The sequence below is a fragment of the Microcaecilia unicolor genome, chromosome 14, assembly GCF_901765095.1.
Source record: "Microcaecilia unicolor chromosome 14, aMicUni1.1, whole genome shotgun sequence".
NCBI lineage: Eukaryota > Metazoa > Chordata > Amphibia > Gymnophiona > Siphonopidae > Microcaecilia > Microcaecilia unicolor.
This window is the reverse complement of record NC_044044.1, coordinates 29486358-29511908: the sequence shown is the minus strand read 5'-3', so window position 1 is coordinate 29511908 and position 25551 is coordinate 29486358. Positions and strand designations below refer to the sequence as shown.

General features: G+C 44.2%; 1 protein-coding gene across 1 annotated transcript in view; it reads right to left on the bottom strand.

Moving 5' to 3' along the window:
• LOC115457532 (immunoglobulin gamma-1 heavy chain-like) overlaps positions 1 to 25551 on the bottom strand; it is a 428753-nt gene that overhangs the window by 381201 nt on the left and 22001 nt on the right. The window lies entirely within an intron of this gene.

The following is a 25551-nucleotide window of genomic DNA, read 5'->3' as shown; positions in this document are numbered from 1 at the left end:
TCTTGTATTTCTCACTCCGGAATGGCGATCGCCATGACGGAACAATGTAAGCCACATTGAGCCTGCAAATGGGTGGGAAAATGTGGGATACAAATGCAGTAAAAAAATAAATAAATCCGCTACGGGCCCACAAAATTTTTATTCTCTGATGCGCGTAGCAGACGCGCATCAAGTGGGTTTCTGCACACATAGGCCATTACTGCCCGGTAAACGCGTGAGACCTTACCGCTAAGTCAATGGCTGGCAGTAAGTTCTCAGACACCGAAATGGACGCGCGCCAATTTCGATTTTTGCCACACGTCCATTTTCGGCAAAACTTTTTAAAAAGGCATTTTTTTTTTTAGAGGTGAGCTGAAAAATGAATCTGCGCGTGCCCAAAACCCCACACCTACGCTATCTCAGGCCATTTTTCAGCACACCTTAGCAAAAGGACCCCACAATAACCGATGTCTTCATATTCCTCCTCCACCCTGAGCCGGACTTGATTCAACCTGGTCTTCTGCGTTTTACGACATGGCGGCAGGGTTGAAACCCCACTGTTATTGACGCATTTCTAATAGTTGGAAGTTGAAACACAGACGGTGAACTGGGAGAGTATGTTGTCTGTGAGGTAGAGTTTGTTATTTTCAGAGTATCATGCAGTAAAAGCAACACTTTTTTTTTTTTATATCTTTGCCATTTTACACTTGTTCATTCTATTGTTGGCCTGCATTATCAAAGTGGATTTGCACTAAAATGTCCTGAAAAGATGCCTGTTATTTCATAAAAAATTGCTCCCCAGAGGCTGGTTAAAACAGTTGGTCAGGAAGGAGAAAGCAATGTAGCCCTGTCTGGTTTGTATTTGTACGAGTCCTGGTTTCCTTTCTCATACTGTGTCTCTCTCTCGAGCACTGAAATATGTGGCAGTGTCTTCAGCCGTCATCCCAGTCATTTGCAAGGAATACTCATTTTTGGGACTAGATGTGTCTTTGGTGATTTTTAATCGACTTTGGAGATCAGCTGAATACCATGTTCTGCCATCGTAGTATATACGAGCCAACCATTCCAGTGCCTTTCCTGGAGGCTGCCGAATCCAGTGCCACAGATAGCCGCTGTCCTGGATGGAAACCCCACTGACTTTACAGGTCAGGCTGAGGGTCTGTGAGGGCTTCACAACTTCCGAAGCCGGCTGATCCAGTGTCACTTGACAGAGGGCACCTGAAAAAGAGAAAAAATACCCCCCAGTTTTTTTTACAAATAAACTCAGGAGGAAAGACTTTGGTGCTCTGTTCTAGGAAGACTTACCTAAGGGAATGACCATCAATAAAATCAAAAGAAACCATTTCATGATTAAAACAAACACAATTAAAATAAAAGGATCCTTCTCAGTGTATCCGTGTAAGTGTCATAATCCACAAAATAAGTGTCACCTCTATTTAAACGGGAAGCAGAGTCTGATATTTGCATAGGGATAAAAAAGGGGGCCAGGAATTGTATTTAAGGGTCACCCAGGCATCGCTTTCTATGCAGATCGGTGAACTCTTTAGAATGGATGAGACAAACTGGAATTTATTTAGGGTCCGTTTTACAAAAGAGCATTAACCCCTTAATGCAAGGTTAGTGCCTGCAAACAGGCTGTCACAGAAATGCGTTAAAATATTTTGCAGTATTTTACCTGTTTGCAGGTGTTAACTTACCCTTTACCAGTTTTTTAATCACATTTTAGGGGGGAGGGTGTCATGGGTGGAGAGTGGGTGAGGAAGCATTAACCAGCTAGTGTGTTGTAATTAGTGCCCACTAACTGGCTAATTCAGGGTTAATGAGGGGCATTTATAGGAGGCAGAAAGTGCTTCCGAATTCACTTTCTGCAAATACTATTTGCTAATGGGAACATTAGTGCATGAACTGCAATGTCATATATTTAAAAATGCCCCCCCCAAAATATTGCATTAAAATCTGGGCTTAGTGTGTGGTTAATTCCCATGTTACCATGCGTTAGTGCCAAATTCTAGCGCATTTTAGTAAAAGGCCCCTTTGATACTTGACTGAGGTGTGTGGGAGTTGTTCGGGACTCCCAGGGGACCTACCTGCCCTGAACAATTGAAACCGCAATACTGTTGTGCCACCTTCCATGGTGTCACACCCTTACTGTCTCCTGCGTTCCCTGCACCCACATAGCTTCTACTGTCACTGGCCCCAATGGCTCCCTTATGCCCAACACCACGGTCTCCTGGCCCTGCTCCTCCCTAGTCCCTCTTGTTGCTGCTCAGTGTGCTCCGAAACTCACTGCAGAACAACCCTCAGCGTTCCTGGTGAGACACTGAAGTCACGGCCACAACTTCCATCCCTCCTCTGCCCTCCCCTGCCTTTCTCTCCCTGGACTGGAACTGCCCCCCCTCAAGAATAACTTCCACCGGCACATTGGAGCGACCCCAGTACCTGGAGCTTGATTGCTTTCAGCCCCTCTTACCAGTGCCATGCATTCACGGGCCACCAGTACAAATAACATTTTTTATTTTTTTTTCTCTCTCTTTGCAATACTGATAACGAAACAAAACAAAAAAAATATCGAGGCTCATTTTCAAAGCACATAGGTTCCTATTTAACGTTGAAAGTCTATGTGCTTTGAAGTTGAGCACCATTATATATTATAAAATCCCTTTTGAAGATGTATTGTGTTCTGCTGTTAATGAAGCTGGACGGAATGCCTAGTATTAATTTGCTGGATTAAAAGACTGCTTGGACCCTGAATTTACGGACTTTATTTGCTATTTGCTGCCCCCAAGTTGTGAGAAGGAGGATTTTGTAGGACTTTCTATTTGTCTTCTCTCCTCCATGTGTGTCTCTTGCACAGTAATACACGGCTGTGTCTTTAGCTTTCAGGTTGTTCATTTGTAAATACAGCATGTTGTTGTTATTCTCCCTGGAGATGGCGAATCTGTCTTTCACTGAATCGGCATAGTATGTAGCACTCCCATCTCCCTTCATAGCAGAGACCCACTCCAGCCCTTTGCCCGGAGCCTGTCGAACCCAGTTCATAGTGTAGCTGCTAAAAGTGAATCCTGAGGCTTCGCAGGTCAGTCTCAGGGACTCTCCAGTCTTTTTCTCTTCTGGACTCGCCTGAACCAGTTGTACTTCAGACTGGACTCCTGCTGTCAAAGCAGATTAATCATCATAATAAAAAGAATATTAAAAACATAAACACAGGATAAAATTTCCAATAAAATGGGAGTCATAGATGTTGGTAAATTTCTTCAAATCAATCACCTTACTTTCTAATTCTTCCTACTTTCTTACTCATCTATATGTTACAACTTTGCCTTACCCTTCACTACCAATTATAATGTTCTATTACGTATTGTGTTGTCATTGCAAGTAGTATACCATGCCATACTTTGTATTGTTGTTCGAATATTTTTACTGCTCTAATTGCCTATTGCTCATGTTTGATCTATGCTTACTGTACACCGCTTTGAGTGAATTCCTTCAAAAAGGCGGTAAATAAATCCTAATAAATAAATAAATAAAATTTATCAGACTGCATTAACACGAGACGTACTGAAAAGACATCTGAATCTCATATTATTGTTCTCCAGAGGCTGGTTAAAACAGTTGGTGAGGAAGGAGAAAGCAATGTAGCCCTGTCTGTTTGGTATTTGTACGAGTCCTGGTTTCCTTTCCAACACTGTGTCTCTCGCGCGCAGTAATATCTGGCTGTGTCTTCAGCTTTCATGCCAGTCATTTGCAAAGAGTACTCGTTTTTGGGACTGGAAGTGTCTTTGGAGATTTTCAATCGACTTTGGAGAGACGGTGCATAACCCGTGCTACCATCGTAGTAGTATCCTAACCAATCCAGTGGCTTTCCCGGAGGCTGCCGAATCCAGTGCCAGGAATAGCTGCTGTCCTGGATGGAAAATCCACTGACTTTACAGGTCAGACTGAGGGTGTGTGAGGGCTTCACAACTTCCGAAGCCGGCTGATCCAGTGTCACTTGAGAGAGGACACCTGGAAAAGAAACATTCTTTACAAAATAAACTCAGGAGGAAAGATAGAAGACTTGATGCTCTGTTCTAGGAAGACTTACCTAAGGGAATGGCCGTCAATAAAATCAAAAGAAACCATTTCATGATGAAAACAAACACAATTTAAAATAAAAGGATCCTTCTCAGTGTATCCGTGTAAGTGTTATAATCCACAAAATAAGTGTCACCTCTATTTAAACGGGAAGCAGAGTCTGATATTTGCATAGGGACAAAAAAGGGGACCAGGAATTGTATTTAAGTGTCACCCAGGCGTCGCTTTGTATGCAGATCGGTGAACTCTTTAGAATGGATGAGACAAACTGGAATTTATTTAGGGTCCGTTTTACAAAAGAGCATTAACCCCTTAATGCAAGGTTAGTGCCTGCAAACAGGCTACCGCAGAAATGTTTTAAAATATTTTGCAGTATTTTACCTGTTTGCGGGTGTTAACTTACCCTTTACCGGTTTTTTAAACACATTTTAGGGGGGGGGGGGAACCCTGAGATTGCCACACCTTTTCTCTCCTATACACATGAAAGTATAATTTTATGATTCATTTTTTAGCTGTAAAGTTGGGTTTTGCAGGTACAAAGACCATTTTATAAAATTTTCTGCCAAATTCTCATATAAAAATCTACATGGCAAATGATTTTAATGCAACCTTTCTGTGCATTAAAAGTGCGTTTTCCTGGGGATGGAGCTGCGCAGCATTTTGGGGTCCTTTTACTAAGGTGCACCAAAAAATGGCCTGCGCTGGTGTAGACGCGTGGATTGGACACGCACAGGTTCATTCTTCAGCGCACCTGCGAAAAAGGCCTTTTTTTGGTTGGCAACCGAGGATTAAATTACATGTCCGGAGATAGCAGATTAAGGGGTCTTTTACTAAAGCTTTTCTCTCACTATCTGCAGGTCCATTTTATTCCTATGAGCCCCTGCTGTAGATATCGCGAGCTGATCTTTAGTAAAGAACCTCCAAAAGTGAGGGGTCCTTTTAGAAAGGCATGCTGAAAAGTGGCTTGCGGTAGTGTAGGCGTGGGTTTTGGTTGCACGCAGAATCATTTTTCAGCGCACCTGTAAAAAAGCCCTCTTCCCCCCCCCCCCAAAATGGACATGCGGCAAAATCAAAATTGCCACGCGTCCATTTTGGGTCTTGGACCTTACTGCCAGCCATAGACCTAGCGGTAAAGAATTTGGATGGTAATGACCTACGCGCATCAGATGCCAAGTGGCGCATGTCCATAGCGGACGCCCACCAAAAATGAAATTACCTCGAGCCTTGCGGGAGTCGGGTGGTAACTCCATTTTGGCGCACCTTGGGCCAACCTAGGCGCCTACGTAGCTTAGTAAAAGGAGCCCTGAATGAATAAACTGTAACAAGTTTTCTCTGCGATGGTTCTTTTGACGTTGAAATAATAGATAGTATTCGGATTTGTTTTGCTACCCTCAGCCTCAGTGCGGCCAGATGTTTTTGCACAAATCCCCATAGGTTTCCTCTCACTGTGCCTCCTCTCACACAGTAATACACAGCACTGTCTTCAGCTTTCAGGCTGTTCATTTCTAAATACAACATTCGGTTGTATATTAGATTGTAAGCTCTTTGAGCAGGGACTGTCTTTCGTCTATGTTTGTGCAGCGCTGCGTACGCCTTGTAGCGCTATAGAAATGCTAAATAGTAGTAGTAGTAGTAGTCTCTTGTAACCAGAGCTAATATTGTGATGTCATAATGCCTCAGGCCACCAATAAGAGCCAACCTCATCAGTGATGTCACAATGGCTTGATTGTCCTATACTTGGCTCACTTTTATTACATAGCTCTTTGAGCAGGGACTGTCTTTCTTCTATGTTTGTGCAGCGCTGTGTACGCCTTGTAGCGCTATAGAAGTGATAAGTAGTAGTAGTAGTCTCTTGTAACCAGAGCTAATATTGTGATGTCATAATGCCTCAGGCCACCAATAAGAGCCAACCTCATCAGTGATGTCACAATGGCTTGATTGTCCTATACTTGGCTCACTTTTATTACATAGCTCTTTGAGCAGGGACTGTCTTTCTTCTATGTTTGTGCAGCGCTGCGTACGCCTTGTAGCGCTATAGAAATGCTAAATAGTAGTAGTAGTAGACACTGTCCCTGGTGATGGTGAATCTGCCTTTAACTGCATTGGCGTAGAACAGAGTTCCGGGTGCAGTTATATGAGAAAGCCACTCCAATCCTTGACCGGGAGTCTGTCGAAGCCAGTCCATCCAATAGCTGCTGAAAGCAGAGAAACTGCAGGCACAGTGTGAGGGACTCGCCTGGTTTTTTCATCTCTGAACTTGACTGCCCTAGGTGCACTTGGGAGAAGACGCCTACAGAAAATCACAAAAGAAAGAATGATTGCAATTTACGTTAACAAATTAATAATAATACGCACCATAATTCATGTTGCCATGTTTCCAGAGAAGATTAACACCTCTGTATGATGTAATTACAAGCAGTGAATGTAGTAACAGCTTCATCTCTGTGAGAGTACAAGGACTTTTGAGACGGATGAGTTACTCTTGCTTAGACTAGTTTGGGCTTCCCTGCAGGGTCCTTACTGAAAAATGCCATATTTAAAGTAGGAAATATGATTCATTCATTTGCATAATCACCTTGTGATCAATAAAAAGAGAAGACAGCTTCAGCAATTTGGCCAATGCACGGAAAGCAGGGGGTCTTTGAAGGGGTATTTTCATCTGTACAGATTCTGAATTTTCAAAATCATAAAAAAAAATGAATTCATAAATACAGTGTGAAGATTTATTCACAATTTATCACATTTATAGTGACAATTATGCTTGTAAATATTATATGATTACATGAGTGCTGATAGATATGCATGTAAACAATTGCATTTTAATGGATCTTATATTATATTTATTTATTTGTAACACTTATACCCCGTGCTTTCCCACTTATTAGCAGGTTCAATGCGGCTTACATAGTATAATAGGTTTACAAAATAACAAGGAGTGGATTCAGCTGTCATATAGTGAAAAGAAGTAGTCAATTGGATGTGGGTAAATGAGATGGGTGAGGTAGGAGGATAGTTGAGGTAGGGTGTGGAAGGAGGGTGAGTATTGGGTAGCGTATAGTAAGGGGTTGGAACAGGGATGAATTTAGAGAGGACTGAGTAGGGGAGCATATTCCAGGTTCTGTCTTTATAGTCTGATCCGGGTGGGATTTCTAGTTTGTCAGGTCATTTGTGTGAGTAGATAGTGAATGGGTGTTGGTAAATGAGCAAACAAATGATTGCATTCTGATCATGATTATTTTATACTGTATGCCAGATGTACGCAGTGTTTTACAGACTCGGGGGTCCTTTTACTAAGGTGCTCCAAAAAGTGGCCTGCGCTGGTGTAGACGCGCACATTTTTTTGCAGGTGCGTTGATCTCTAGACACGCTGTATAGACTGCCCTAGCAAGTGTAGATGCATGCACATTGCGGGGACGGGCACTATGCATGTTCTTTAAACTGCGCTAACTTTAGGCGAGATTTATGGCAGTAGCCCTGGACCCCCCTGCAAACGACCCTCTCGACCCCCCCCTCCCGCCGCCAACCTGCTGTTGCCGTCGCCTACCTTTGCTGGCGGGGTGGCTGGCGGGGGTTGGGGTCACCCACAGCTGCAGAGGGAATGGAACCTGGTTCCCCAGAATCTTAACCCACTGCCCACCATCAGGTAGCAGCGGGAATTGAACTCAGTTCTGCAACCCCGCTGCACTAACCATTAGGCCACTCTTCCATTCCTTAGAACAACAAACCTTAAGTGCTGCTATTACATCTGTTGGATTCATTACAACTTGTTCAAGCTGTAATTGGCTGACTGACTCACACACACAAGGGTTGACTCGGGCTGCACATACTGCAGCGGGACATGTTTATCCACTCCTACCCTAGCTGAGATAATATTTAACCATCTCTCTGACCTGACGTGCAACTTTCTTCAAATCAATCACCTTACTTTCTAATTCTTCCTACTTTCTTACTCATCTGTATGTTACAACTTTGCCTTACCCTTCACTACCAATTATAATCTTCTATTACGTATTGTGTTGACATTGCAAGTAGTCTACCATGCCATACTTTGTATTGTTGTTTGAATATTTTTACTGCTCTAATTGCCTACTGCTCATGTTTGATATATTCTTACTGTACACTGCCTTGAGTGAATTTCTTCAAAAAGGCGGTAAATAAATCCTAAGAAATAAATAAAATAAATTTATCCGACTGCATTAACACGAGATGTACTGAAAAGACATCTGTATTTCATATTATTGTTCCCCAGAGGCTGGTTAAAACAGTTGGTGAGGAAGGAGAAAGCAATGTAGCCCTTTCTGTTTGGTATTTGTATGAGTCCTGGTTTCCTTTCTCACACTGTGTGTGTCTTGCGCAGTAATATCTGGCTGTGTCGTCAGCTTTCATGCCAGTCATTTGCAAAGAATACTCATTTTTGGGACTGGAAGTGTCTTTGGAGATTTTCAATCGACTTTGGAGAGACGGTGCATAACCCGTGCTACCATTGTAGTAGAATCCTAACCATTCCAGTGTCTTTCCCGGAGGCTGCCGAATCCAGTGCCAGGAATAGCCGCTGTCCTGGATGGAAACCCCACTGACTTTACAGGTCAGACTGAGGGTCTGTGAGGTCTTCACAACTTCCGAAGCCGGCTGATCCAGTGTCACTTGACAGAGGACGCCTGAAAAAGAATTAAAAAAAAAAATCTTTACAAATAATCTCAGGAAGAAAAATAAAAGACTTGGGTGCTCTGTTCTAGGAAGACTTACCTAAGGGAATGGCCGTCAATAAAATCAAAAGGAACCATTTCATGATTAAAACAAACACAATTAAAATAAAAGGATCCTTCCCAGTGTATCAGTGTAAGAGTTATAATCCATAAAATGTGTCGCCTCTATTTAAACGGGAAGCAGAGTCTGATATTTGCATAGGGACAAAAAAAGGGGACCGGGAATTGTATTTAAGGGTCACCCAGCCATCACTTTCTTTGCAGATCACTGAGCTCCTCAGAATGGATGAGACAAACTGGAATTTATTTAGGGTCCATTTTACAAAAGGGCATATATAAACCCTTAATGCAAGGTTAGTGCCTGCAAACAGGCTACCGCAGAAATGCATTACTTGTTTGCAGATGTTAACTTACTCTTTACTAGTTTTTTTAACACATTTTAGGGAGGGTTTTTAAAACACATTTTAGGGAGGGTGTGTCATGGGTGGAGAGTGGGTGAGGAAGCATTAACCAGCTAGTACGTTATAATTAGTGCCTTTCTAACCCCTGGGTTGCATATATTGTACCTAGATTTCCATGGAGAAATCAAAGCATATTCCATAAAAATGTACTTAAACTAATCGGTTGAGAAACCAATCAGAGCTATTAATTGGATGCTACCAAGGAATTATCAGCACTAATTAGCATTAATTAGAATTTACATGCACTACTTTCTAAGCGTATTCTGTAATGTGGTCTGCGTAAATTCTAATGTGAATTGTCAAAGAGGGGGGCGTGGCCATGGGTGTGAAATGGGTGGGTCGTGGGCGTTACTAAAGTCTATGAGTCTCGTAGTATAATACACCTGATCCATACCTAATTTAGGAGTCAGCCTTTTACACCAAGTTCTAACTGCCCGCACTTAAATATAGTCGCACTGACAGGCGCTCAGCGTATTCTATAAACTGCGCAGAAATGTAGGCAAATCTAGGTGTACCTTATAGCAGGGGCGTAGCCAGACTTCGGCGGGAGGGGGGCCGGAGCCTGAGGTGAGGGGGCACATTTTAGCCCCCCCATGCCCCTCCCTTTTCGACCCCCCCAATCCCCGCCAGCCAAAGTCCTCCTCAACCGGTCTCCGGGCCGGCGCGTTGCTGCAGATGATGTGGAAGCCTACGATTCTGTTTCTTCTGTGTGACTCGTCCTGGCGTCCTGAGACCGGCTGAAGAGGACTTCGGCTGGTGGGGTTTGGAGATCCCCGCCAGCACAGGTACCCGATGGAGGCGGCGGGAAGGAGTGTCAAAAGGGTCGGTGGGGGCCAGGGTCAAATCTGGGGGGCCCAGGCCCCTGTGGCCCCACGTAGCTATGCCCCTGCCTTATAGAATACGTTTAGGTGGACATTTTTTCAGTGCGGATTTTCCAGGCGTCATATACAGAATCTGCTCCTAACTGGCTAATTGAGGGTTAATGAGGGAGCACTTGACACTTCATAAATAGGAGACGGTACGTGGTCCCACGTTAAGTTTCTGCAGATACTGTTTCCTCATGAGAACATTAGCGCAGGATCTATAAATAAAATAAGGGGACTTTTACTATGACATGTATTTGCCTACACGCGTTCAACACGATTCAAATTAGAACTACTGCCCGGCTACTTGCTCCGGGCGGTAATTCTAATTTTGACCCACGTCCAAAAGACACGGCAGAAAATAATTTAACCGGCGGTAATCGGCAGTGTACGCGTGCTGATGATTACCGCCCGGTTAATTTCGTGTGACCTTACCACTATGACAATGAGTGGCAGTAAGGTCGCAGGCCCAAAATAGACGCGCGCTGATTTTTAATTTTGCTGTTCATCCATTTTCGGCAAAAAAGGGCCTTTTTTTGCAGACGCACTGAAAAACGGACCTGCGCGCATCCAATACACACGCCTACACTGGCGCGCCTTACGAAAAGAACCCGTAAAAGCCCTAAAAAGGAGCCGCAGTAAATCAGGGCTTAGCTCATGGTAAATCTCACGTTACAATGTGTAAAGCCCAGATTTTACCGCACTTTAGTAAAAGAGCTTCTATCTGCTCAGTCTCCCCCTGAAAACTGTTTAATACTATACCGCACAGGTTCAATTCTCAGATACATGAGTGGCCTAGTGGTTAGAGTGGTGGAATTTGGTCCTGGGGAACTGGGTTCAATTCCCACTGCAGCTCCTTGTGACTCTGGGCAAGTCACTTAACCAGGGGTGTGCTGGTAAAATTTTAACAACGGGCTCTCTCTCCGAGCATAGCCGGCCCTGAAATTTTTTTTTTGGGGGGGAATACATGCCTCTCTCTCCCCTCCCTTGTGCAGACACGCTAGGCATATCTTTGCCGAGCCCCACCAGCCAATAAATGGACTGCCACCATTCTCTGCAGCTTGTTTCTGGCTCTGAGCAGCATGATGGAACCTGCTTGCGCTTGCATGAAAAGTCCCAGCCTGATGCTCAGAGTCAGAAACAAGGAGCAGGGAGCAGCAGCAGTCTATTTACTTGGCTGGTGGGGCCAGCATTACTGCTAGCAAAGTAAAAATGAATTCAGGAGGGGGCCCAAGCCCACATTTTGGGAGTCAGTTGTTAAAGTAGCCATGGGGAGGCCTAGTGGTTAGGGTGGTGCACTTTGGTCCTGAGGAACTGAGTTTGATTCCCAGTACAGGCAGCTCCTTGTGACTCTGGGCAAGTCACTTAACCCTCCATTGCCTGCCGCATTGAGCCTGCCATGAGTGGGAAAGCACGGGGTACAAATGTAACAAAAATAAAATAAATAAATAAATACTCTAACAACCGGCTCCCAAAATTCTTAAAAACTTAACAAACGGCTCTCACGAGCCTGTGAGAGCCTGCTCCAGCACACCACTGCACTTAACCCTCCATTGCCGCATTGAGCCTGCCATGAGTGGGAAAGCGCGGGGTACAAATGTAATAAAAATAAATAAAAAAATTAATATGTTTACAGTTGATTCTGGCTGAGCAGTGGTCTTGTTTTCAAGCCATCAACTTCGTCTTCATCGGTGGCCTAAAGATTTTCTCGGGTCTGCAATTAATTTTCTCATCCTTCTTCTGGAAGACAGAAGATACAACTGACTTGAACTGCACACTCAAGATGGACCACTGAAAATACCGTTTAACTTTCTGGATAATTTTGCTTATTGCATGGCTATCGCTTGTATTAGCCGATTTTTCTGAACTCTGTATTAACAATGTAAAGCTTGGCTAATCGGCAGCTGGGTGTATTCTATAAACATGCTATGCATATTTTACACACCGTGTCTAAATCTATTTATTTGTTACATTTGTATCCCACATTTTCCCACATATTTGCAGGCTCAATGTGGCTTACATAATACCGTGGAGGCATTCGTCAATTCCGGTACGGGATAAGTACAAAATGTTGTATTGGGATAGGGAAGATAAGATTCAATCAAGTTGGGTTGAGGTAAAAGAGTTTGTCAATGTCCAATACGATCTTTGATAGTGAAGTGTTGCAGGGTTGAGTCACTTAAGTTAAATCTAGGTGTGGTGTATAGTACACGCCTAGGCAGAAATTGTTTGGGCGGTGATTCTTCAGCTGCCGTATATAGAATATAGTCCAACATGTCTGGAGATAGCAGATAAAATGAATGCATGAACGGAAACAGCCTCTGCAATGATTCATTTGATTGAAATAACGGATAGTATGTAGATGATTTTGGCGGCCTGCAGCCCGTGAAGTGGAAGACATTAGTGGGACCAGATGTTTTTGTAGGAATCCCTGCAGATCTTCTCTCACTGTGTCTCTTGCACAGTAATACGTGGCAGTGTCTTCAGTTTTCAGGCCGTTCATTTGCAAATATACTATCTTCTTGTCATTGTCTCTGGAGTTGGTGAATCTGCCTTTGACTGCTTTGGCGTATAATGGAGTTCCGTCTACACTCATGTGGGAGACCCACTCCATCCCTCGGCCAGGAGCCTGTCGAACCCAGTCCATCCAATGGCTGCTGAAATCGGAGAATGTACAGGACAGTGTGAAGGACTCCCCGGGCCTTTTCGTCTCTGGATTTGACGGACTTAGTTGCACTTGGGAGAAGATGCCTTCAGGAAATCGAAAAGCAAAAAGTGATTAAAATATATGTGAATAAATTAATAATACATACCATAAGCCATGTTGCCATGTTTCTAGAGAAGATTATCACCTCTGCCTGTTGCGATTACAAGCAGTAAATTTAATAACAGCTTCATCTCTGTGAGAGTAGGAAGGCTTTTCAGAAGGATGAATTGTTCTTGCTCAGATTAGTCTGGGCTTTCCTGCAAGGTCCTTACTGAGAAATGACACATTTAAAGTAGGAAATATGATTTGTTCATTTGCATAATCACCTTGTGATCAGTATAAAGAGAAGACAACCTCAGCGGTTTTCTCTAATGCGTGGAAAGCAGAGGGTATTTTCATCTTTACAGATATCTGAAATTCCAAAATCTTTTGTTCTTATTGAGGATAGGAATATGGTTCAGACACGGTTTAAATAGAACAGATAAATACCACACCACATAAAAAAATATCACAGATTTTTTTTTAACCTACCCTACATCTCTTCCTTCTCCTCCATGGCATCCCGGCATCGGCACTCCTGTCTCTGAACCCTGTCCCTCCCCGGTGTACCTTACAGGCATCCCTGGCACCTGCAGTGCAGCGATTCATTCTCGCTGCTTGTGCTGGCCCCGCAAACTTCCATCTGCCACCTCCCGCCCTCGCCGACGTCATTGCCTGTTTCCTGTCTGGCGGAATGAGGCAGACGGAAGCCTTTTGGGGTCAGTGCAAGCAGCGAGAATGAATCACTGCAGCCTCCGAGGACGCCTGTACTGACACCCAAGAGGGAAGGGGGGTTCAGAGACAGGAGCACAGATGCCGGGATGCCACAGAGGAGAGTGGGGAAGAGGAGCAGTGTGGCGCTGCCACTGGGAGGGCCTGAACCAAGAATGGGTGGGCCTGTGCCCCCAACCAGGCCCACCCATAGCCACACCACAGCTTAGTAAAAGGACCCCTACATTTTCAGCACATTTACTTAATCTGGCCAATAACCTATTGAATACTATAAGGTACGTGAGAACTGTCAACAGTAAGACATGGAAATAGACACGTAGAAAAATGAAGGCAGATAAAGAATGTATGGACTATCCAGTCTGCCCATCCATACCATCTACCTTCCTTTCCCCTAGAGATCCTATGTACTTGTCCCAAGCTTTCTTGAATTCAGATACAGTTTTTGCCTCCACTACCTCCACCAGGAGGCCATTCAACGTTCTCACCACCCTTTCCGTGAAGAAATATTTCCTCAGGTGGCTTCTGAGTCTCTCCCCTTTCACCTTCATCTTATCCACCCTCCCCCTAATTCCACAGCTTCCTTTCAATTGAAAGAGCCCTGCCTCCTGTGCATTTGGTCTACAGAGCTATTGAAATCATGAAACTTCTGCTTCACCTCATGGGTGGCAGACTCTTATGCACCTTAAAGAGAATATTGCTCTTGAGAGTCATTAATTTTATGGCATAAGAGCATTGGCCACTTAGAAAATGACCAACTGAAATAACCTGCCCAGTTTCTTGTGCTCCTTTGTCCATCAACACTAAGGATTGTTGGGGTAGGCCTTCAAAAAGGCCTACCCCAACGATCCTACGTAAACCTCTTCACCCAGAAACACATCATGCCTAATGACAGCACACAATCTTCATCCCTTCCGACCCTCCATATATACCTCATTCGATCACTATACAACCTTGTATTTGCTATCAACCGACTGGGCAAACGCCTTGACGGTACTATGTAAGCCACATTGAGCCTGCAAATAGGTGGGAAAATGTGGGATACAAATGCAACCAATAAATAAATAAAAGAGTCATGGATTAGAGACATTCTGCTGTCCGACCAAGTATTAGATTCCTCTTGCTTGCAGTATTATCATTTACCAACTGTGGGACTTTCATTTTTCACATTTATGATAATATTTATACCTTTTCTCTTTCGTTTCATCACACAATCACAGGGGCCCAGAGCAAATTTGGGGGGGGGGGGGGGGGGCCCAGGCCCTCATGGCCCCACCTAGCTATGCCATTGCTTGAGATACATTTGCATACAATGGAGGCAGAACATGTTAATTTATGTTGCGCATATTCATTGTGGATATTCTGAAAACCTGGCTGGCTAGGTGTGTCTTGAGGACTGGGCTGAGAACCCTTGTTCTATGGTGTCCTGTGCTCTGTGGGCAACCAATAACATTTTCTATCTCCTTTGAGGATCCTCAGTATCCCAGCATGCTTCTGACTGCAGGATCCTACTATGTAGAGCAATGAAGCAATGAAGAGCTGTAAACCCTCTACACATGAATCCCCTGTTGAGTTTGTGGCAATGGTTCTGCCGGTCGATACAAAAGTCAGTGACCCCTGAGAGAACTTTGTGGTTTTGCTTTGGTTTTCCTGTGGTTTTGCTGTTGGTTGTGTCAGTTTTTGGTTTGTTGTACTGTGGAGTTTTCTTGTAGCCCCCCTTCTTCCATCAATAGTCCTTACTTTTCCTGGAAGGTTTAGTAAAGCATTTGGTAAATTTAGAGTACTTAAATATTTCTTACTTTAGACAAATTATGAGACTTCACATACAGTGCAGAAGATACCTGTTATCAGTGCATGTATTCTAACAAAAAAGATGCCAGTACTCAAATCAGTGGCATACCAAGGGGGGGGGGGGGGTGATGGGGGCGGTCCGCCCCGGGTGCACGCCGCTGGGGGGTGCCGCGGCACGCGCCTGCTCCTCCGAGTTTGCTAAACTTCGTTCGTTCGCTGCAGCTTCCTCTGCCCCGGAACAGGTTACTTCCTGTTCCGGGGCAGAGGGAACTGCAGCGAACAAACGAAGTTTAGCGAACTCGGAGGAGCAGGCGTGCGCCGTGGCACCTCCCCGGCGGCGTGCACCCGGGGGGGGTGTCATTTCGCCTGAGGGGGTGGAGGTGTCATCTAGCGGGGGGAGGGGGGCGCATCGGCGCTCCGCCCCGGGTGCCATCCAGGCCAGGAACGCCACTGACTCAAATACCAGGCCACCCTTCAGGGGTGGGGTGATCACTGAAAGACCCACCCCACAATAGCCAGGTCCCCTGCAACCAGTCAGAGAATCTGACAAGGCAGAATTGGTGTGTAGAGCCTGAGCTCTTCCATTAAAACTTGGGGTCCATAGATCAATTTTAGCAGACAATGGAAAAGGTACCAGTACTCAGTACCCCCAAGTGCCCCCTCAAAAATAGCCCTGTCTATTCTGCAGAGTCACTGCAGAGAACAGAAAAAACAGTGCATCTCTGTCTGTATGATATTTGTATGAGTTTTGGTTTCATTTCTCCCAACTCGATGCTTTCTGTCTCACCCAGTAATAAATTTTCAGCCTTCACGCCTGTCATTTGCAAGGAATATTTGTTTTGGGGAATTAGAGTTGTTTTTTTGAGATTTTAATTTGGAAATATGACTGTTTTATCAGTTTTGTTTAAGTGCCCCTGATCTGAGATTCTGTAGGATGGAATGATGTGCCTGGAGTTACACCATTGATCTCCCTGGTGGGCCCCCGTTTGGAAGTTTCTTGTAGTAAAAATAACATTGGGGGGGGGGGGGGTCAAGACTCAGCTCATGGCAGTAAGCAGCTTCTAAGCCGCTTCCAGCCGCAGGCTGACCTAATCCCTGAAACCCACTGTTAGGGTATGCGTGATTCTGTTCACTGAGTGTCCAGGAATGACGACCCGGATGTTAACTGGGCAGCAACCGATATTCAGACCAGTGCCTGGTTAACTTGCTGCATAAAATAAGGACAACTGTTTTTTTGTGGTTACTTAGCTGGTCAGTGGACTGAAAATTACTGCTAGCCGGCTAAGTTGATGCTTTGCCCATTCTCCGTCCCCAAGCTGCCCCTAATCTATACGGTTAGGGGTTGGCTGATTAGCGGTGATATTTCCAAGTTTATTTAATACTTGCTGGATATCTCAGAGGTTTACAATTTAAAAAATGTTACGAGAGAAATATAGGAGTAAAAGTACAGGAGGAAAATAAGAGGGAACTTCATTATACAATAGGTTAGTAATACAAAGGAAGATCGATAAAACGGCAAGTCTGCCATATCTCACAGGCCATCCCAAGAAAACGAACAAGGTATCATTTAAATGCATCGTCAAACAGGAATGTTTTAAAATCTTTTTTAAGGTGAGCCAGGGAATTGTAGGCGTAGCTGTGAAGGCAAAGGCATTCCACGGCCAAGGGCTGATGACGGGGAAAAACGGAGTCCCAGGTTGAATCATGTCTAATTTGCTGAAAGGATAGAGTAACAAGGAGGTTTTGCTGTGAAGAGCAAAGAGCTCAGGATGGAAGGGGATCTTGCCGGATATTTGTGACCTGGATTGGCCACTGTTGGAAACAGGATGCTGGGCTCGATGGACCTTTGGTCTTTCCCAGTATGGCAATACTTACGTACTTATGAATATAAGGTATCAAAAACCAGGCGAGGAAAGACGGGGAAGCCTGGGGACTGGATTTTGAATACCAGAACGAGGATTTTGTAAGTGATCCTGTGTGGAAGAGGTGGCCAATGCACAACTTTCAGTAGGGGGGTAGCGTGTTCAAATGTCTTTGAACCGCTAATTACCTTGATGGCAGTATTTTGGATTAATTGTAGGCGATAAATGTCTTTCTGTCTCAAGCCTTTGTACAAGGAATTACAATAATCTTTCTGGATGAGCACAAGAGAATGTATAAGGATAGTTAAAGCCCACTGTTGAAGCAAGGGTTGGATGGATTTGGTCACAAATAGCCTGAAGAAACAATGGCCTGCTAACCAGTTAACTGCTGCTGAATATCCCTAGCTCAGCAGGGTTTAACTGGGGAGAAGCCTGTCCTGAACAGTTGAACCCGTTCAAATATCTACCCCTAAATTTCTGAGAACAGAAAAGCAAAGGAAATGTTAAATGTTGCTATTAAATTGGTTTATTTATTTCTACTTTCTTTCATAGCTTAAAATAATGCTATATACACTGCAAAAGATGACTGCTATTTAATTAAAAAAAAAACTATAGTTCCACAGATTTCACACTTCTTGTGAGAACAGACAGAGCAGTGTGACCCCTGTGTGTGGAGGAGTGGCCTAGTGGTTAGTGCAATGGACTTTAAGCCATTGTGACATCACTGATGAGGTTGGCTCTTATTGGTGGAATGAGTGGAGGAGTAGCCTAGTGGTTAGTGCAGTGGACTTTGATCCTGGGGAACTGAGTTTGATTCCCACTGCAGCTCCTTGTGACTCTGGGCAAGTCACTTAACCCTCCATTGCCCCTGGTACAAAATAAGGACCTGTATATACTATGTAAATCGCTTTGAATGTAGTTGCAAAAACCTCAGAAAGGCGGTATATCAAAGTCCCATTTCCCTTTCCCCCTTTCCCTTATGACATCACAATATCAGAAGTGAGCCGAGTATCGGGCAATCAAGCCATTGTGACATCACTGATGAGGTTGGCTCAGGCATTGGTGGAATGAGGCATTATGACATCACAGTATCAGCTCCAGTGGAGGAGTAGCCTAGTGGTTAGTGCAGTGGACTTTGATCCTGGGGAACTGGGTTCAATTCCCACTGCAGCTCCTTGTGACTCTGGGCAAGTCACTTAACCCTCCATTGCCCCTGGTACAAAAATAAGCACCTGTATATACTATGTAAACCGCTTTGAATGTATTTGCAAAAAAACCCCACAGAAAGGCAGTATATCAAGTCCCATTTCCCTTTCCCCTGTACAGTATTTGTAAGAGTCTTGGTTTCCTTTCTCACACTGTGGGTCTCGAGCACAGTAATATGTAGCTGTGTCTTCAGCCTTCATGGCAGTCATTTGCAAGGAATACTCATTTTTGGGACTGGAGGTCTCCTTGGAGATTTTTAATCGACTTTGGAGAGAAGGTGAGTACCAGGTCCTACCATCGTGGTATATACGTGCCAACCATTCCAGCCTCGTTCCCGGGTGTTGTCGAACCCAGTTCCATACGTAACTACTGTCCTGGATGGAAACTCCGCTGACTTTACAGGTCAGACTGAGGGTCTGTAAGGGCTTCACAACTTCCGAAGCCGGCTGTTCTAGTGTCACTTGAGAGAGGACACCTGAAAAAAAAAAAGTACATTATTTGAAATAAATCGTATTGTATTATGAGAAAATAAAAATCATTTCCAAGGATACTTACATGAGGGAATGGCAAGCAGAAAAATGAAAATAAACTCTTTCATAATGTCATTAAACAAATTAAGTTATATTAATTATTTTAGTTTAAATTCTGAAACAGATTCAGTCCATATAAAGATGTTTCACATGTATTTAAACAGGAAGGAAAACGGTAATATTTGCATAGGAAACAAAACAGGGACCAATTATTGCATTTAAAGGGCAGTGTGTTTTTTTCTGGCGAAAAAGGTGCCGGTACTCAAATGCTAGGCCACCCTTCAGGAGTAGGGCGATCACTGAGGGACCCACCTCACAATAGCCAGGCCCCCTGCAATCAGTCAGAGAATCTACGACCAGGCAGAATTATTGTGTAGAGCCTGAGCTCTTTCATTAAAACCTGGGGCCCGTGGGTCAATTTTAGCAGACAGTGGAAAAGGTACCAGCAGTGGCGTTCCTAGGGGGGCTGACACCCGGGACGGATCGCCAATGCGCCCTGCCCCCCCGGGTGCAGCCCCCCCCCCCACGGACAGCGCGACGCCCCCCCGGCGAAAGAAACCCTGATCCCCCGGCGAAAGAACCCCCCCCCCCGGGTGCACGCCGCTGGGGGGGGGGGTGCTGCGCGCCTGCCGGCTCTTCGTTTTCATGCTCCCTCTGCCCCGGAACAGGAAGTAACCTGTTCCGGGGCAAAGGGAGTATGAAAATGAAGAGCCGACAGGCGCGCGGCACCCCCCCAGTGGCGTGCACCTGGGGCGGACCGCCCCCACCGCCTCCCCCTTGGTACGCCACTGGGTGCCAGTACTCAGTACCCCTAAGTACCCCCTCAAAAAAAGCCCTGTTAAAGGGTCACACAGTCATCACTTTATTTCTCTGGGCAGAGCAGTGTGTATTTAAGAATGAGTGAGAGAAACAGGAATACAGTCAATGTCAAATTTTCCTTTGAAGAGTAACATTATACAGGATAGGGTTAATTGTTATTACTACATCTGAAATAAATTCCTGATCAATTTTGGTTGAACAAAGATTTTCATTTCAAGTTATCAACTTAATCTTCGTTTGACCTGTATTGATCTTCTTAAATCTGTAATTCATTTTCTTATCCCGCACCTGTTTTTGGTAGACCATATATTAATGACAAATATTTATTTGATGGGTAATTTCCCCCTGGATTCTAAATATGGCTGCCTAGTGTTCCATGCCGAAATCCAAGTGTATTCTATAACAGTGCATGGAACTTAATTGGCTTAAGAAGCAGGGGTGTAGCCAGACAACAGCTTTTGGGTGGGCCTAGGCAAGAAGTGGGTGGGCCCCAAGTGTTCGCCACACCACCACCAAAAAAATATCTAAGCTGGCAGGAAAATGCTTCTTTCCACCTTGGCAGTCTGCAGAAGGCATGAGCTGAAAACTGAGCATGCGCAGGTTCCGTTATCGTTGAGAGTAGTGTTTTTGTTACCATTAGGTGGAAGTCTTCAGCTGGCAGAGCTTGGGTTCCCCACCAGCTACCGCTAAATGTGTGCTACTGTTGGGTGGGCCTGAGCCCTAAGTGGGTGGGCCCTGCCCCACCCAGGCCCACCTGTGGCTACGCCACTGTTAAGAAGTCAATCAACGTTGTTAACAACACTTAACAAGCAATAATGAGCACTAATTGGCAATAATTAGAATTTATGCACACAACTCCCTAAGCGTATTCTGTAACGCACCACACCTAAATTATAATGCATGCAGCCAAAAAAGGGGCATGGTTATAGATGGGGAAATTGGCATGTTGTGGGTGTACCAAAATTTGCGCGTCTTGTTATAGAATATGGCCCCTCTGCGCCTAAATCTACATGCCAGGATTTACGCCACATTTTCATCAGTGTGAATGGATGCGTTTAGTTTTAGGCGCTAGGATATCAACTAAGCGTATTCTATATACAATGCCTAAATCTTATAGAATATGCTTAGACAGAAATGATTTACGCATGGATTTTTTAAGCGTCATAGAATCTGGTGCTTCATGGCTACCCCTTGTCTTGAATTTTGAATGTTTTGGGTCTGACTTATAAAAACTAGCATTATGCATGTGATGCTTTTATACAATACTAACACACCTCCATATTTATTCACCTAACTTTAGAGGTAAATACTTACACTAGCTCAATGTCTGTCGTAAATTGCTTGTGCGTAACGTAGGCCAGTGGCGTAGCTACGTGGGGCCATGGGAGCCTGGGTCCCCGTAGATTTGGCCCTGGACCCCCCCTGCTGACAACCCTCTCGACCCCCCACTCCCGCCTCCAAGTCGCCGTCGTCTACCTTTGCTGGCGGGGGACCCCACCCCCTGCCAGCCGAGGTCCTCTTCTTCTGGCGCAAGGCTTCGTTCAGTTTCTGTGAGTCTGACATCCTGCAGGATGTCAGACTCGCAGAAACAGAACGTAGCCTTGCAGATCAGCCAGCGGCTTCGTTCTGTTTCTGCGTCTCATGTCCTACTCACAGAAACAGAAAGTCTGACGTCGTGCAGGACGTCAGACTCGGAAACAGAACGAAGCCCTGCGCGGAAAAAAGAGGACCTTGGCTGGTGGGGGTTGGGGTCCCCTGCCAGCAAAGGTAGGCGACGGCGGGTTGGCAGCAGGAGGGGGGTCAAGAGGGTCGTCGGGAGGGGGGGGTCAAAGTTGTTGGTGGCGGCGGCGGTCAGCAATGGCAGGGGGGTCGGCAATGGTGCTGGAAGGGGGGTCGGCAGCACCGGGGGGGGGGGGGGCTAAAATGTGCCCCCTCACCTCAGGCTCTGGACCCCCCTCCCTCCGAAGTCTGGCTACGCCCATGATGTAGGTAGTTAGATGTGTAAATGTTGATATTCTATAACCTGTGCTTGAAAGTGCTAGACCCACCCTGACCCGCCCATGTCCACACCCCCTGCAGTTGCCCACCATAGATTTTGCACCCACAGTTTATAGAATACCGGCTAGTGGCACTTATACACATAACTGCTAATTAGTCCCAATTAAGGGCAACGATAGCCATTAATGGGTCATTAATTCCAATTAGCATCTAATTAGTCTATTAGGTTACTGTATACATACCACTGACACTATTTTGCAGCCTGAATGTTAATAAGTGTGCTCAAGTTTATAGAATTCGGGGGTAAGTGTATTACATCTGTATCTATCTTTCTATGTATCTAAATCTCTTTCAAACTGTCTGTCTATATATCATCTATATTTATAATATATGTATATTTCTCACTCTCTCTCGGAGCTCGAAAATAGCAAAAAAAAATAAAAATAAACACTTGAAAATGTGTTTATTCTTGGACCATAAAATATACGTGTATAAACGATAATGCGATTTACAGCTAATTCATAGGGGTTACTGATGGGTTTCTAAACCGATCTCATCAGGGACATGAGCAAGGAAGCACCTGCCTTTATGTCTTCCAATACGTTCTTGAGAAAGTTTATTTTTTAGAAGTTTTCTGAACAATTAGACAAAGGACGAAAGGTTTGATTGAGACGCAGAGGGCAGCAGAGGAAAAACTCTTCCTTGAGGTATTTGTAATTACATCTGTCAGTGTGTCCCACCAGCCACAGTGATTCAGACCCGTACAAGAGTCGCCATTCCACATATACCATGTTTGACAAACAGAAATTGAAAAATGTTAAGGGACGTTTAATAATATTAAGAATACCCTCAACAGAGAGTTATTTGGAACTATCAAAGTCACCTACAAGAAATCAGAGAGTAGAAGTCATTTGTTTTGTTGACTAGTAATGCTCCCAACCCTTGAGTTCATGTTCTAAATACTTAATCTTGCTTCTCCTCAGGCTATCCCATTATTGGTTTTGAGGAATTTTGGCCTACGGAAAGGTCCTTAGATTTACAATGAGTGAACCAGATTTATTTTTCCTCATCATACCAAGTTTTTGGTATTCGCATGAGTCCAGCCTTCCTTCCTTACACTGTGTCTCTTGAGCAGTAATAGGTGGCCGTGTCTTCGGGTTTCATGCCGGTCAGCTGTAGAAAGTATTCGTTTTTAGAGGTGTCTCTGGTGATGGTTATCCTACTTTGGAAAGCTGTTGCATAGCTTGTGCCTCCGCTGTTAGTTATATATCCTAAATATTCCAGCCTTTTTCCAGGAGCCTGCCGGATCCAGTACCACCAGTAACCAGTAGTAATAGAGTATCCAGTGACTTTACAGGTCAGGCTGAGGGTCTCGGCAGGCTTCAGAAATCCAGCACCGGACTGATCCAATGTTATTTGAGAAAACGCACCTGAAAAATAGAAATTGTATTCAAAAAACAAGCTTTAAACCTACAAAACAGTGAATTATTTAACCCAATCCTTAGCTGTTGCTTACACAAAGGAATGACCAGCACTGAAAGAAAAATGAGATACTTCATATTTTCTTTGGACCTGAAAAATGAGTCTCTCAGGAACACGTGAGGCAGTTTGCTGTCTCAGTCAGTTCTCAAATTTTTTTAAAAAGGAAACACAGCCTGCTTATTTGCATAAATATTCAAACTAAGTGCAATAAAAGGCTTAAGAGCCAATAAAATCCCTTTTTGGAATGTAGGGCTCAGAATTGACATTCTTAAAGTTTACCACATAAAAGAGTCCAATTAAGATTTTATGTATTTATTTGTTACATTTGTACCCCACATTTCCCCACCTATTTGCAGGCTCAATGTGGATTACATGGTACCGGAGAGGTGTTGATAGACTCCGGAGTAATACAAATACTAGGTTAAGTTGTGGTAGGAAAAGGTTCATGTGGTGGGACCAGATAGAGGAAGACAAGAACAGATGAGACTGTTTGGTGATCATTACGAACTGTAGTGTTGTGGTGTCGCGGAGTTCAGGCATTTATGTTGGGTCGGGAGGGTAAGCCTTTTGGAACAGGTGAGTTTTTAGGGGTTTTTTTCCCCTGAATTGGAGGTGATCTAGATGTGGCTAGGAATAAAACCAGCAGCCCGCAGGTTCATGAACTCTCATTGTTACTGTATTTGGCCCATGAAATCGCTCTATTCTGAGCTCCCGTTACATTCTGCTTTTAGAATTTAAGAGGCACTTTTACAAAAGTGCGTAACTGCCTAGGCGCGTCCAGTGTGCGTCAAATCGGCAATACCGCCCATGCCAGATGGTAATTCTGAGTTTAGCACATGCGATAGAAAATAATTTTCTACCAATGGGGCATTCCCGGAGGTAATTGGCAGTTGGCGAGTGTGGGACAGTTACCACGTGAGTAACGTTTGAGCCCTTACCGCTAAGACAATGGGTGATGTTAAGGGCTCAGGCTGTAAATGGACGTACATGGTTTTAATTTTGCCATACATCCATTTCCTGGCCCCAAACCCCCCTTTTTTTTCCAGACGCGCTGGAGAAACGGTTCAGCGTGTGTCCAATAAAAGCACCCATATTACCGCAGCCCACTTTTTGGCGTGCCTTTGTAAAACTGTCCCTAAATGCTCAGATATCAATTTGTCTAGAACATTCAACACGGACAAGACTCAATTGACTCAATTGACTTCCTTGTGCTCTTTTGTTGGAGTTAGAAAGAACAAATAAGTATATATTTAAAAATCTTTATTGAATAATTTTTGACAAAAAACTAATGAGATCATCGTCAGATTCAGCCCAGCCGGTTTTCTATTGTGACAGATTCGTATCTGGATTTCTCTTTGCAGGGTTGCTTGTCCATGTGGGTAAGGGAGAAATAAAGGTCCATAAACAAGATGTAAGTTTGATCTTTTCATCAGACTGATTTCCCTGGTTCTTCACTATAGAGCGCTCCAATCCCTTTCTCGTGCAAGTGCAAAGTGAAGTTGAATGCACATTGCTTGAATGGTCAAGCAGAGACTAGATGGTGATGCAGAGCAGAATTTTAGGAAGAATATAGACGTTGGAATTGAGACTTTCATGTCCAGTTCCAGTAGAACTTAGAACAGGTTGTGCCGACGTAGAGACTGTTTTAGAAACATTTAGTCTAAAATACAGCAAAAAACACCAAGAGCCTTCAGAGATGGGACACAGCTCTTTATTGGTAAAAATCGATGTTCCATTATGGACCCGACACAGGCCGTGTTTCGGCGCACAGCGCCTGCGTCAGGGTTTCTGTCTTTGTCATCAACTACATCGCAAAGAACATCATCGAGGTCTAGGATTCCTCCATCCTCATGCTCTAAACGATGCACTTGTACCCAATAATCAGGTTCTCTAAAGGTTACGGAGGTCATAGGGATTCATCATTTCCGGAAAGAGAAACACTGGGGCAATCCCCTTTAGTGCATCTGGTGCAAAAGTTAAAAAGTCCATTTTAACAGTAGCCTATGCTTCCCCCCTAAATCACAAATAGGAATTCTAGCTACTAATAACTGAGGTTAATTAACAGTTAAATGACACAGTAGCTTTCTATAAATTAGTCACCTTATTCTCTAACTCCTCTTACTCTCTTACCTATCTCTGTGTTCCATCTTTGCTTTACCCTTAATAAACATTGTAAGTAGTCTACTATGCCAGACTTTGTATTGTTATTTGAATATTTTTACTGCTGTAATTGTCTATTGCTTATGTTTGATTACTTCTTACTGTACACTGCCTTGAGTGAATTCTTTCAAAAAGGTGCTAAATA